We start from the raw sequence: 12,489 nt of genomic DNA, 5'->3' as shown, positions 1-12,489 counted from the left end.
CACTCTGTTTTCTCCTATATTGATAGATGTATTTGGAACTCTAAATCCAACACGGTTTGTGCTAGCTTCTTGAAACTTGACACAATAAAGTAATTTCACATTCTATCTCTATGTTTTGTTTCCTCTTGCTGTAGCCCTAAGCAGTGACTGGCGAGAAACACTTTCATGGAAAGGGGTTGCCAAGCTTCCAAAAATTACGAATCTCCAGAAATCTCAGCAAATACTTTTTCACCCAAACTGGATGATACTTTCAGGTAATGATCAGTACACTAAGGCGACTTGGTTTCCCAAATTTCGTTCTTCTATGTTGAAGCGTTCGTTTCCAGTAACAGTTTGAATTTTTAGGTTTCACGCTGTTTACTCCTATATTGATAGATGTATTTGGAACTCTAAATCCAACACGGTTTATGCTAGCTTCTTGAAACTTGACACAGTACAGGAGTTTCACGTTCTATCTCTATGTATTGTTTCCTCTTGATGTAGCCCTAAGCAGTGACTGGAGAGAAACACTTTCATGGAAAGGGGTTGCCAAGCTTCCAAAAATTACGAATCTCCAGAAATCTCAGCAAATACGTTTTCACCCAAACTGGATGATACTTTCAGGTAATGATCAGTACACTAAGCCCACTTGCTTCACCAAATTTCGTTCTTCTACGTTGAAGCGTTCGTTTCCAGTAACAGTTTGAATTTTTAGGTTTCACTCTATTTACTCCTATATTGATAGATGTATTTGGAACTCTAAATCCAACACGGTTTGTGCTAGCTTCTTCAAACTTGACACAATAAAGTAGTTTCACGTTCTATCTCTATGTTTTGTTTCCTCTTGCTGTAGCCCTAAGCAGTGACTGGCGAGAAACACTTTCATGGAAAGGGGTTGCCAAGCTTCCAAAAATTACGAATCTCCAGAAATCTCAGCAAATATTTTTTCACCCAAACTGGATGATACTTTCAGGTAATGATCAGCACACTAAGGCGACTTGGTTCCCCACATTTCGTTCTTCTACGTTGAAGCGTTCGTTTCCCGTAACAGTTTGAATTTTTAGGTTTCACTCTGTTTTCTCCTATATTGATAGATGTATTTGGAACTCTAAATCCAACACGGTTTGTGCTAGCTTCTTGAAACTTGACACAATAAAGTAGTTTCACGTTCTATCTCTATGTTTTGTTTCCTCTTGATGTAGCCCTAAGCAGTGACTGGCGAGAAACACTTTCATGGAAAGGGGTTGCCAAGCTTCCAAAAATAACGAATCTCCAGAAATCTCAGCAAATACTTTTTCACCCAAACTGGATGATACTTTCAGGTAATGATCAGTACACTAAGGCGACTTGGTTTCCCACATTTCGTTCTTCTATGTTGAAGCGTTCGTTTCCAGTAACAGTTTGAATTTTTAGGTTTCACTCTGTTTACTCCTATATTGATAGATGTATTTGGAACTCTAAATCCAACACGGTTTGTGATAGCTTCTTGAAACTTGACACAATGAATTAGTTTCAGGTTCTATCTCTATGTTTTGTTTCCTCTTGATGTAGCCCTAAGCAGTGACTGGCGAGAAACACTTTCATGGAAAGGGGTTGCCAAGCTTCCAAAAATTACGAATCTCCAGAAATCTCAGCAAATACTTTTTCACCCAAACTGGATGATACTTTCAGGTAATGATCAGTACACTAAGGCGACTTGGTTTCCCAAATTTCGTTCTTCTATGTTGAAGCGTTCGTTTCCAGTAACAGTTTGAATTTTTAGGTTTCACTCTGTTTACTCCTATATTGATAGATGTATTTGGAACTCTAAATCCAACACGGTTTGTGCTAGCTTCTTGAAACTTGACAAAATAAATTAGTTTCACGTTCTGTCTCTATGTTATGTTTCCTGTTGATGTAGCCCTAAGCAGTGACTGGCGAGAAACACTTTCATGGAAAGGGGTTGCCAAGCTTCCAAAAATTACGAATCTCCAGAAATCTCAGCAAATACTTTTTCACCCAAACTGGATGATACTTTCAGGTAATGATCAGTACACTAAGCCCACTTGCTTCACCAAATTTCGTTCTTCTACGTTGAAGCGTTCGTTTCCAGTAACAGTTTGAATTTTTAGGTTTCACTCTGTTTTCTCCTATATTGATAGATGTATTTGGAACTCTAAATCCAACACGGTTTGTGCTAGCTTCTTGAAACTTGACACAATAAAGTAGTTTCACGTTCTATCTCTATGTTTTGTTTCCTCTTGATGTAGCCCTAAGCAGTGACTGGTGAGAAACACTTTCATGGAAAGGGGTTGCCAAGCTTCCAAAAATTACGAATCTCCAGAAATCTCAGCAAATACTTTTTCACCCAAACTGGATGATACTTTCAGGTAATGATCAGTACACTAAGCCCACTTGCTTCACCAAATTTCGTTCTTCTACGTTGAAACGTTCGTTTCCAGTAACAGTTTGAATTTTTAGGTTCCACTCTGTTTTCTCCTATATTGATAGATGTATTTGGAACTCTAAATCCAACACTGTTTGTGCTAGCTTCTTGAAACTTGACACAATAAAGTAGTTCACGTTCTATCTCTATGTATTGTTACCTCTTGATGTAGCCCTAAGCAGTGACTGGCGAGAAACACTTTCATGGAAAGGGATTGCCAAGCTTCCAAAACTTTCGAATCTCCAGAAATCTCAGCAAATACTTTTTCACCCAAACTGGATGATACTTTCAGGTAATGATCAGTACACTAAGGCGACTTGGTTCCCCACATTTCGTTCTTCTACGTTGAAGCGTTCGTTTCCAGTAACAGTTTGAATTTTTAGGTTTCACTCTGTTTACTCCTATATTGATAGATGTATTTGGAACTCTAAATCCAACACGGTTTGTGCTAGCTTCTTGAAACTTGACACAATAAAGTAGTTTCACGTTCTATCTCTATGTTTTGTTTCCTCTTGCTGTAGCCCTAAGCAGTGACTGGCGAGAAACACTTTCATGGAAAGGGGTTGCCAAGCTTCCAAAAATTACGAATCTTCAGAAATCTCAGCAAATATTTTTTCACCCAAACTGGATGATACTTTCAGGTAATGATCAGTACACAAAGGCCACTTGGTTCCCCACATTTCGTTCTTCTACGTTGAAGCGTTCGTTTCCAGTAACAGTTTGAATTTTTAGGTTTCACTCTGTTTTCTCCTATATTGATAGATGTATTTGGAACTCTAAATCCAACACGGTTTGTGCTAGCTTCTTGAAACTTGACACAATAAAGTAGTTTCACGTTCTATCTCTATGTTTTGTTTCCTCTTGATGTAGCCCTAAGCAGTGACTGGCGAGAAACACTTTCATGGAAAGGGGTTGCCAAGCTTCCAAAAATTACGAATCTCCAGAAATCTCAGCAAATATTTTTTCACCCAAACTGGATGATACTATCAGGTAATCATCAGTACACTAAGGCGACTTGGTTCCCCACATTTCGTTCTTCTACGTTGAAGCGTTCGTTTCCAGTAACAGTTTGAATTTTTAGGTTTCACTCTGTTTTCTCCTATATTGATAGATATATTTGGAACTCTAAATCCAACACGGTTTGTGCTAGCTTCTTGAAACTTGACACAATAAAGTAGTTTCACGTTCTATCTCTATGTTTTGTTTCCTCTTGATGTAGCCCTAAGCAGTGACTGGCGAGAAACACTTTCATGGAAATGGGTTGCCAAGCTTCCAAAAATTACGAATCTCCAGAAATCTCAGCAAATACTTTTTCACCCAAACTGGATGATACTTTCAGGTAATGATCAGTACATTAAGGCGACTTGGTTTCCCAAATTTCGTTCTTCTATGTTGAAGCGTTCGTTTCCAGTAACAGTTTGAATTTTTAGGTTTCACTCTGTTTACTCCTATATTGATAGATGTATTTGGAACTCTAAATCCAACACGGTTTGTGCTAGCTTCTTGAAACTTGACAAAATAAATTAGTTTCACGTTCTGTCTCTATGTTATGTTTCCTCTTGATGTAGCCCTAAGCAGTGACTGGCGAGAAACACTTTCATGGAAAGGGGTTGCCAAGCTTCCAAAAATTACGAATCTCCAGAAATCTCAGCAAATACTTTTTCACCCAAACTGGATGATACTTTCAGGTAATGATCAGTACACTAAGCCCACTTGCTTCACCAAATTTCGTTCTTCTACGTTGAAGCGTTCGTTTCCAGTAACAGTTTGAAATTTAGGTTTCACTCTGTTTTCTCCTATATTGATAGATGTATTTGGAACTCTAAATCCAACACGGTTTGTGCTAGCTTCTTGAAACTTGACACAATAAAGTAGTTTCACGTTCTATCTCTATGTTTTGTTTCCTCTTGATGTAGCCCTAAGCAGTGACTGGCGAGAAACACTTTCATGGAAAGGGGTTGCCAAGCTTCCAAAAATTACGAATCTCCAGAAATCTCAGCAAATACTTTTTCACCCAAACTGGATGATACTTTCAGGTAATGATCAGTACACTAAGGCGACTTGGTTCCCAAAATTTCGTTCTTCTATGTTGACGCATTCGTTTCCGGTAACAGTTTGAATTTTTAGGTTTCACTCTGTTTTCTCCTATATTGATAGATGTATTTGGAACTCTAAATCCAACACGGTTTGTGCTAGCTTCTTGAAACTTGACACAATAAAGTAATTTCACGTTCTATCTCTATGTTTTGTTTCCTCTTGCTGTAGCCCTAAGCAGTGACTGGCGAGAAACACTTTCATGGAAAGGGGTTGCCAAGCTTCCAAAAATTACGAATCTCCAGAAATCTCAGCAAATACTTTTTCACCCAAACTGGATGATACTTTCAGGTAATGATCAGTACACTAAGGCGACTTGGTTTCCCAAATTTCGTTCTTCTATGTTGAAGCGTTCGTTTCCAGTAACAGTTTGAATTTTTAGGTTTCACTCTGTTTACTCCTATATTGATAGATGTATTTGGAACTCTAAATCCAACACGGTTTGTGCTAGCTTCTTGAAACTTGACAAAATAAATTAGTTTCACGTTCTGTCTCTATGTTTTGTTTCCTCTTGATGTAGCCCTAAGCAGTGACTGGTGAGAAACACTTTCATGGAAAGGGGTTGCCAACCTTCCAAAAATTACGAATCTCCAGAAATCTCAGCAAATACTTTTTCACCCAAACTGGATGATACTTTCAGGTAATGATCAGTACACTAAGCCCACTTGCTTCACCAAATTTCGTTCTTCTACGTTGAAACGTTCGTTTCCAGTAACAGTTTGAATTTTTAGGTTTCACTCTGTTTTCTCCTATATTGATAGATGTATTTGGAACTCTAAATCCAACACGGTTTGTGCTAGCTTCTTGAAACTTGACACAATAAAGTAGTTTCACGTTCTATCTCTATGTTTTGTTTCCTCTTGATGTAGCCCTAAGCAGTGACTGGCGAGAAACACTTTCATGGAAAGGGGTTGCCAAGCTTCCAAAAATTACGAATCTCCAGAAATCTCAGCAAATATTTTTTCACCCAAACTGGATGATACTATCAGGTAATGATCAGTACACTAAGGCGACTTGGTTCCCCACATTTCGTTCTTCTACGTTGAAGCGTTCGTTTCCAGTAACAGTTTGAATTTTTAGGTTTCACTCTGTTTTCTCCTATATTGATAGATATATTTGGAACTCTAAATCCAACACGGTTTGTGCTAGCTTCTTGAAACTTGACACAATAAAGTAGTTTCACGTTCTATCTCTATGTTTTGTTTCCTCTTGATGTAGCCCTAAGCAGTGACTGGCGAGAAACACTTTCATGGAAAGGGGTTGCCAAGCTTCCAAAAATTACGAATCTCCATAAATCTCAGCAAATACTTTTTCACCCAAACTGGATGACACTTTCAGGTAATGATCAGTACACTAAGGCGACTTGGTTCCCAAAATTTCGTTCTTCTATGTTGAAACATTCATTTCCAGTAACAGTTTGAATTTTTAGGTTTCACTCTGTTTTCTCCTATATTGATAGATGTATTTGGAACTCTAAATCCAACACGGTTTGTGCTAGCTTCTTGAAACTTGACACAATAAAGTAATTTCACGTTCGAGCTCTATGTTTTGTTTCCTCTTGCTGTAGCCCTAAGCAGTGACTGGCGAGAAACACTTTCATGGAAAGGGGTTGCCAAGCTTCCAAAAATTACGAATCTCCAGCAATCTCAGCAAATACTTTTTCACCCAAACTGGATGATACTTTCAGGTAATGATCAGTACACTAAGGCGACTTGGTTTCCCAAATTTCGTTCTTCTATGTTGAAGAGTTCGTTTCCAGTAACAGTTTGAATTTTTAGGTTTCACGCTGTTTACTCCTATATTGATAGATGTATTTGGAACTCTAAATCCAACACGGTTTATGCTAGCTTCTTGAAACTTGACACAGTACAGGAGTTTCACGTTCTATCTCTATGTATTGTTTCCTCTTGATGTAGCCCTAAGCAGTGACTGGAGAGAAACACTTTCATGGAAAGGGGTTGCCAAGCTTCCAAAAATTACGAATCTCCAGAAATCTCAGCAAATACGTTTTCACCCAAACTGGATGATACTTTCAGGTAATGATCAGTACACTAAGCCCACTTGCTTCACCAAATTTCGTTCTTCTACGTTGAAGCGTTCGTTTCCAGTAACAGTTTGAATTTTTAGGTTTCACTCTATTTACTCCTATATTGATAGATGTATTTGGAACTCTAAATCCAACACGGTTTGTGCTAGCTTCTTCAAACTTGACACAATAAAGTAGTTTCACGTTCTATCTCTATGTTTTGTTTCCTCTTGCTGTATCCCTAAGCAGTGACTGGCGAGAAACACTTTCATGGAAAGGGGTTGCCAAGCTTCCAAAAATTACGAATCTCCAGAAATCTCAGCATATACTTTTTCACCCAAACTGGATGATACTTTCAGGTAATGATCAGTACACTAAGGCGACTTGGTTTCCCACATTTCGTTCTTCTATGTTGAAGCGTTCGTTTCCAGTAACAGTTTGAATTTTTAGGTTTCACTCTGTTTACTCCTATATTGATAGATGTATTTGGAACTCTAAATCCAACACGGTTTGTGCTAGCTTCTTGAAACTTGACACAATGAATTAGTTTCAGGTTCTATCTCTATGTTTTGTTTCCTCTTGATGTAGCCCTAAGCAGTGACTGGCGAGAAACACTTTCATGGAAAGGGGTTGCCAAGCTTCCAAAAATTACGAATCTCCAGAAATCTCAGCAAATACTTTTTCACCCAAACTGGATGATACTTTCAGGTAATGATCAGTACACTAAGGCGACTTGGTTTCCCAAATTTCGTTCTTCTATGTTGAAGCGTTCGTTTCCAGGAACAGTTTGAATTTTTAGGTTTCACTCTGTTTACTCCTATATTGATAGATGTATTTGGAACTCTAAATCCAACACGGTTTGTGCTAGCTTCTTGAAACTTGACAAAATAAATTAGTTTCACGTTCTGTCTCTATGTTATGTTTCCTCTTGATGTAGCCCTAAGCAGTGACTGGCGAGAAACACTTTCATGGAAAGGGGTTGCCAAGCTTCCAAAAATTACGAATCTCCAGAAATCTCAGCAAATACTTTTTCACCCAAACTGGATGATACTTTCAGGTAATGATCAGTACACTAAGCCCACTTGCTTCACCAAATTTCGTTCTTCTACGTTGAAGCGTTCGTTTCCAGTAACAGTTTGAATTTTTAGGTTTCACTCTGTTTTCTCCTATATTGATAGATGTATTTGGAACTCTAAATCCAACACGGTTTGTGCTAGCTTCTTGAAACTTGACACAATAAAGTAATTTCACGTTCTATCTCTATGTTTTGTTTCCTCTTGCTGTAGCCCTAAGCAGTGACTGGCGAGAAACACTTTCATGGAAAGGGGTTGCCAAGCTTCCAAAAATTACGAATCTCCAGAAATCTCAGCAAATACTTTTTCACCCAAACTGGATGATACTTTCAGGTAATGATCAGTACACTAAGGCGACTTGGTTTCCCAAATTTCGTTCTTCTATGTTGAAGCGTTCGTTTCCAGTAACAGTTTGAATTTTTAGGTTTCACTCTGTTTACTCCTATATTGATAGATGTATTTGGAACTCTAAATCCAACACGGTTTGTGCTAGCTTCTTGAAACTTGACAAAATAAATTAGTTTCACGTTCTGTCTCTATGTTTTGTTTCCTCTTGATGTAGCCCTAAGCAGTGACTGGTGAGAAACACTTTCATGGAAAGGGGTTGCCAACCTTCCAAAAATTACGAATCTCCAGAAATCTCAGCAAATACTTTTTCACCCAAACTGGATGATACTTTCAGGTAATGATCAGTACACTAAGCCCACTTGCTTCACCAAATTTCGTTCTTCTACGTTGAAACGTTCGTTTCCAGTAACAGTTTGAATTTTTAGGTTTCACTCTGTTTTCTCCTATATTGATAGATATATTTGGAACTCTAAATCCAACACGGTTTGTGCTAGCTACTTGAAACTTGACACAATAAAGTAGTTTCACGTTCTATCTCTATGTTTTGTTTCCTCTTGATGTAGCCCTAAGCAGTGACTGGCGAGAAACACTTTCATGGAAAGGGGTAGCCAAGCTTCCAAAAATTACGAATCTCCATAAATCTCAGCAAATACTTTTTCACCAAAACTGGATGATACTTTCAGGTAATGATCAGTACACTAAGGCGACTTGGTTCCCAAAATTTCGTTCTTCTATGTTGAAGCATTCGTTTCCAGTAACAGTTTGAATTTTTAGGTTTCACTCTGTTTTCTCCTATATTGATAGATGTATTTGGAACTCTAAATCCAACACGGTTTGTGCTAGCTTCTTGAAACTTGACACAATAAAGTAATTTCACGTTCGAGCTCTATGTTTTGTTTCCTCTTGCTGTAGCCCTAAGCAGTGACTGGCGAGAAACACTTTCATGGAAAGGGGTTGCCAAGCTTCCAAAAATTACGAATCTCCAGAAATCTCAGCAAATACTTTTTCACCCAAACTGGATGATACTTTCAGGTAATGATCAGTACACTAAGGCGACTTGGTTCCCCACTTGTCGTTCTTCTACGTTGAAGCGTTCGTTTCCAGTAACAGTTTGAATTGTTAGGTTTCACTCTGTTTTCTCCTATATTGATAGATGTATTTGGAACTCTAAATCCAACACGGTTTATGCTAGCTTCTTGAAACTTGACACAGTACAGGAGTTTCACGTTCTATCTCTATGTATTGTTTCCTCTTGATGTAGCCCTAAGCAGTGACTGGCGAGAAACACTTTCATGGAAAGGGGTTGCCAAGCTTCCAAAAATTACGAATCTCCAGAAATCTCAGCAAATACTTTTTCACCCAAACTGGATGATACTTTCAGGTAATGATCAGTACACTAAGCCCACTTGCTTCACAAAATTTCGTTCTTCTACGTTGAAGCGTTCGTTTCCAGTAACAGTTTGAATTTTTAGGTTTCACTCTATTTACTCCTATATTGATAGATGTATTTGGAACTCTAAATCCAACACGGTTTGTGCTAGCTTCTTCAAACTTGACACAATAAAGTAGTTTCACGTTCTATCTCTATGTTTTGTTTCCTCTTGCTGTAGCCCTAAGCAGTGACTGGCGAGAAACACTTTCATGGAAAGGGGTTGCCAAGGTTCCAAAAATTACGAATCTCCAGAAATCTCAGCAAATATTTTTTCACCCAAACTGGATGATACTTTCAGGTAATGATCAGTACACTAAGGCGACTTGGTTCCCCACATTTCGTTCTTCTACGTTGAAGCGTTCGTTTCCAGTAACAGTTTGAATTTTTAGGTTTCACACTGTTTTCTCCTATATTGATAGATGTATTTGGAACTCTAAATCCAACACGGTTTGTGCTAGCTTCTTGAAACTTGACACAATAAAGTAGTTTCACGTTCTATCTCTATGTTTTGTTTCCTCTTGATGTAGCCCTAAGCAGTGACTGGCGAGAAACACTTTCATGGAAAGGGGTTGCCAAGCTTCCAAAAATTACGAATCTCCAGAAATCTCAGCAAATACTTTTTCACCCAAACTGGATGATACTTTCAGGTAATGATCAGTACACTAAGGCGACTTGGTTTCCCACATTTCGTTCTTCTATGTTGAAGCGTTCGTTTCCAGTAACAGTTTGAATTTTTAGGTTTCACTCTGTTTACTCCTATATTGATAGATGTATTTGGAACTCTAAATCCAACACGGTTTGTGCTAGCTTCTTGAAACTTGACACAATAAAGTAGTTTCACGTTCTATCTCTATGTTTTGTTTCCTCTTGCTGTAGCCCTAAGCAGTGACTGGCGAGAAACACTTTCATGGAAAGGGGTTGCCAAGCTTCCAAAAATTACGAATCTCCAGAAATCTCAGCAAATATTTTTTCACTCAAACTGGATGATACTTTCAGGTAATGATCAGTACACTAAGGCGACTTAGTTCCCCACATTTCGTTCTTCTACGTTGAAGCATTCGTTTCCAGTAACAGTTTGAATTTTTAGGTTTCACTCTGTTTTCTCCTATATTGATAGATGTATTTGGAACTCTAAATCCAACACGGTTTGTGCTAGCTTCTTGAAACTTGACACAATAAAGTACTTTCACGTTCTATCTCTATGTTTTGTTTCCTCTTGATGTAGCCCTAAGCAGTGACTGGCGAGAAACACTTTTATGGAAAGGGGTTGCCAAGCTTCCAAAAATTACGAATCTCCAGAAATCTCAGCAAATACTTTTTCACCCAAACTGGATGATACTTTCAGGTAATGATCAGTACACTAAGGCGACTTGGTTCCCAAAATTTCGTTCTTCTATGTTGAAGCATTCGTTTCCAGTAACAGTTTGAATTTTTAGGTTTCACTCTGTTTTCTCCTATATTGATAGATGTATTTGGAACTCTAAATCCAACACGGTTTGTGCTAGCTTCTTGAAACTTGACACAATAAAGTAGTTTCACGTTCTATCTCTATGTTTTGTTTCCTCTTGATGTAGCCCTAAGCAGTGACTGGCGAGAAACACTTTCATGGAAAGGGGTTGCCAAGCTTCCAAAAATTACGAATCTCCAGAAATCTCAGCAAATACTTTTTCACCCAAACTGGATGATACTTTCAGGTAATGATCAGTACACTAAGGCGACTTGGTTTCCCAAATTTCGTTCTTCTACGTTGAAGCGTTCGTTTCCAGTAACAGTTTGAATTTTTAGGTTTCACTCTGTTTACTCCTATACTGATAGATGTATTTGGAACTCTAAATCCAACACGGTTTGTGCTAGCTTCTTGAAACTTGACACAGTACAGTATTTTCACGTTCTATCTCTATGTTTTGTTTCCTCTTGATGTAGCCCTAAGCAGTGACTGGTGAGAAACACTTTCATGGAAAGGGGTTGCCAAGCTTCCAAAAATTACGAATCACCAGAAATCTCAGCAAATACTTTTTCACCCTAACTGGATGATAATTTAAGGTAATGATCAGTACACTAAGGCGACTTGGCTTCCCAAATTTCGTTCTTCTATGTTGAAGAGTTCGTTTCCAGTAACAGTTTGAATTTTTAGGTTTCACTCTGTTTACTCCTATATTGATAGATGTATTTGGAACTCTAAATCCAACACGGTTTGTGCTAGCTTCTTGAAACTTGACATAATAAAGTAGTTTCACGATCTATCTCTACGTTTTGTTTCCTCTTGCTGTAGCCCTAAGCAGTGACTTGCGAGAAACACTTTCATGGAAAGGGGTTGCCAAGCTTCCAAAAATTAAGAATCTCCAGAAATCTCAGCAAATACTTTTTCACCCAAACTGGATGATACTTTCAGGTAATGATCAGTACACTAAGGCAACTTGGTTTCCCAAATTTCGTTCTTCTATGTTGAAGCGTTCGTTTCCAGTAACAGTTTGAATTTTTAGGTTTCACTCTGTTTACTCCTATATTGATCGATGTATTTGGAACTCTAAATCCAACACGGTTTATGCTAGCTTCTTGAAACTTGACACAGTACAGTAGTTTCACGTTCTATCTCTATGTATTGTTTCCTCTTGATGTAGCCCTAAGCAGTGACTGGCGAGAAACACTTACATGGAAAGGGGTTGCCAAGCTTCCAAAAATTACGAATCTCCAGAAATCTCAGCAAATACTTTTTCACCCAAACTGGATGATACTTTCAGGTAATGATCAGTACACTAAGGCGACTTGGTTTCCCAAATTTCGTTCTTCTACGTTGAAGCGTTTGTTTCCAGTAACAGTTTGAATTTTTAGGTTTCACTCTGTTTACTCCTATACTGATAGATGTATTTGGAACTCTAAATCCAACACGGTTTGTGCTAGCTTCTTGAAACTTGACACAGTACAGTAGTTTCACGTTCTATCTCTATGTTTTGTTTCCTCTTGATGTAGCCCTAAGCAGTGACTGGCGAGAAACACTTTCATGGAAAGGGGTTGCCAAGCTTCCAAAAATTACGAATCTCCAGAAATCTCAGCAAATACTTTTTCACCCAAACTGGATGATACTTTCAGGTAATGATCAGTACACTAAGGC

The sequence above is a fragment of the Spermophilus citellus genome, assembly GCF_964194105.1.
Source record: "Spermophilus citellus genome assembly, chromosome: 8".
Lineage (NCBI taxonomy): Eukaryota > Metazoa > Chordata > Mammalia > Rodentia > Sciuridae > Spermophilus > Spermophilus citellus.
This window is presented reverse-complemented; position numbering follows the sequence as displayed.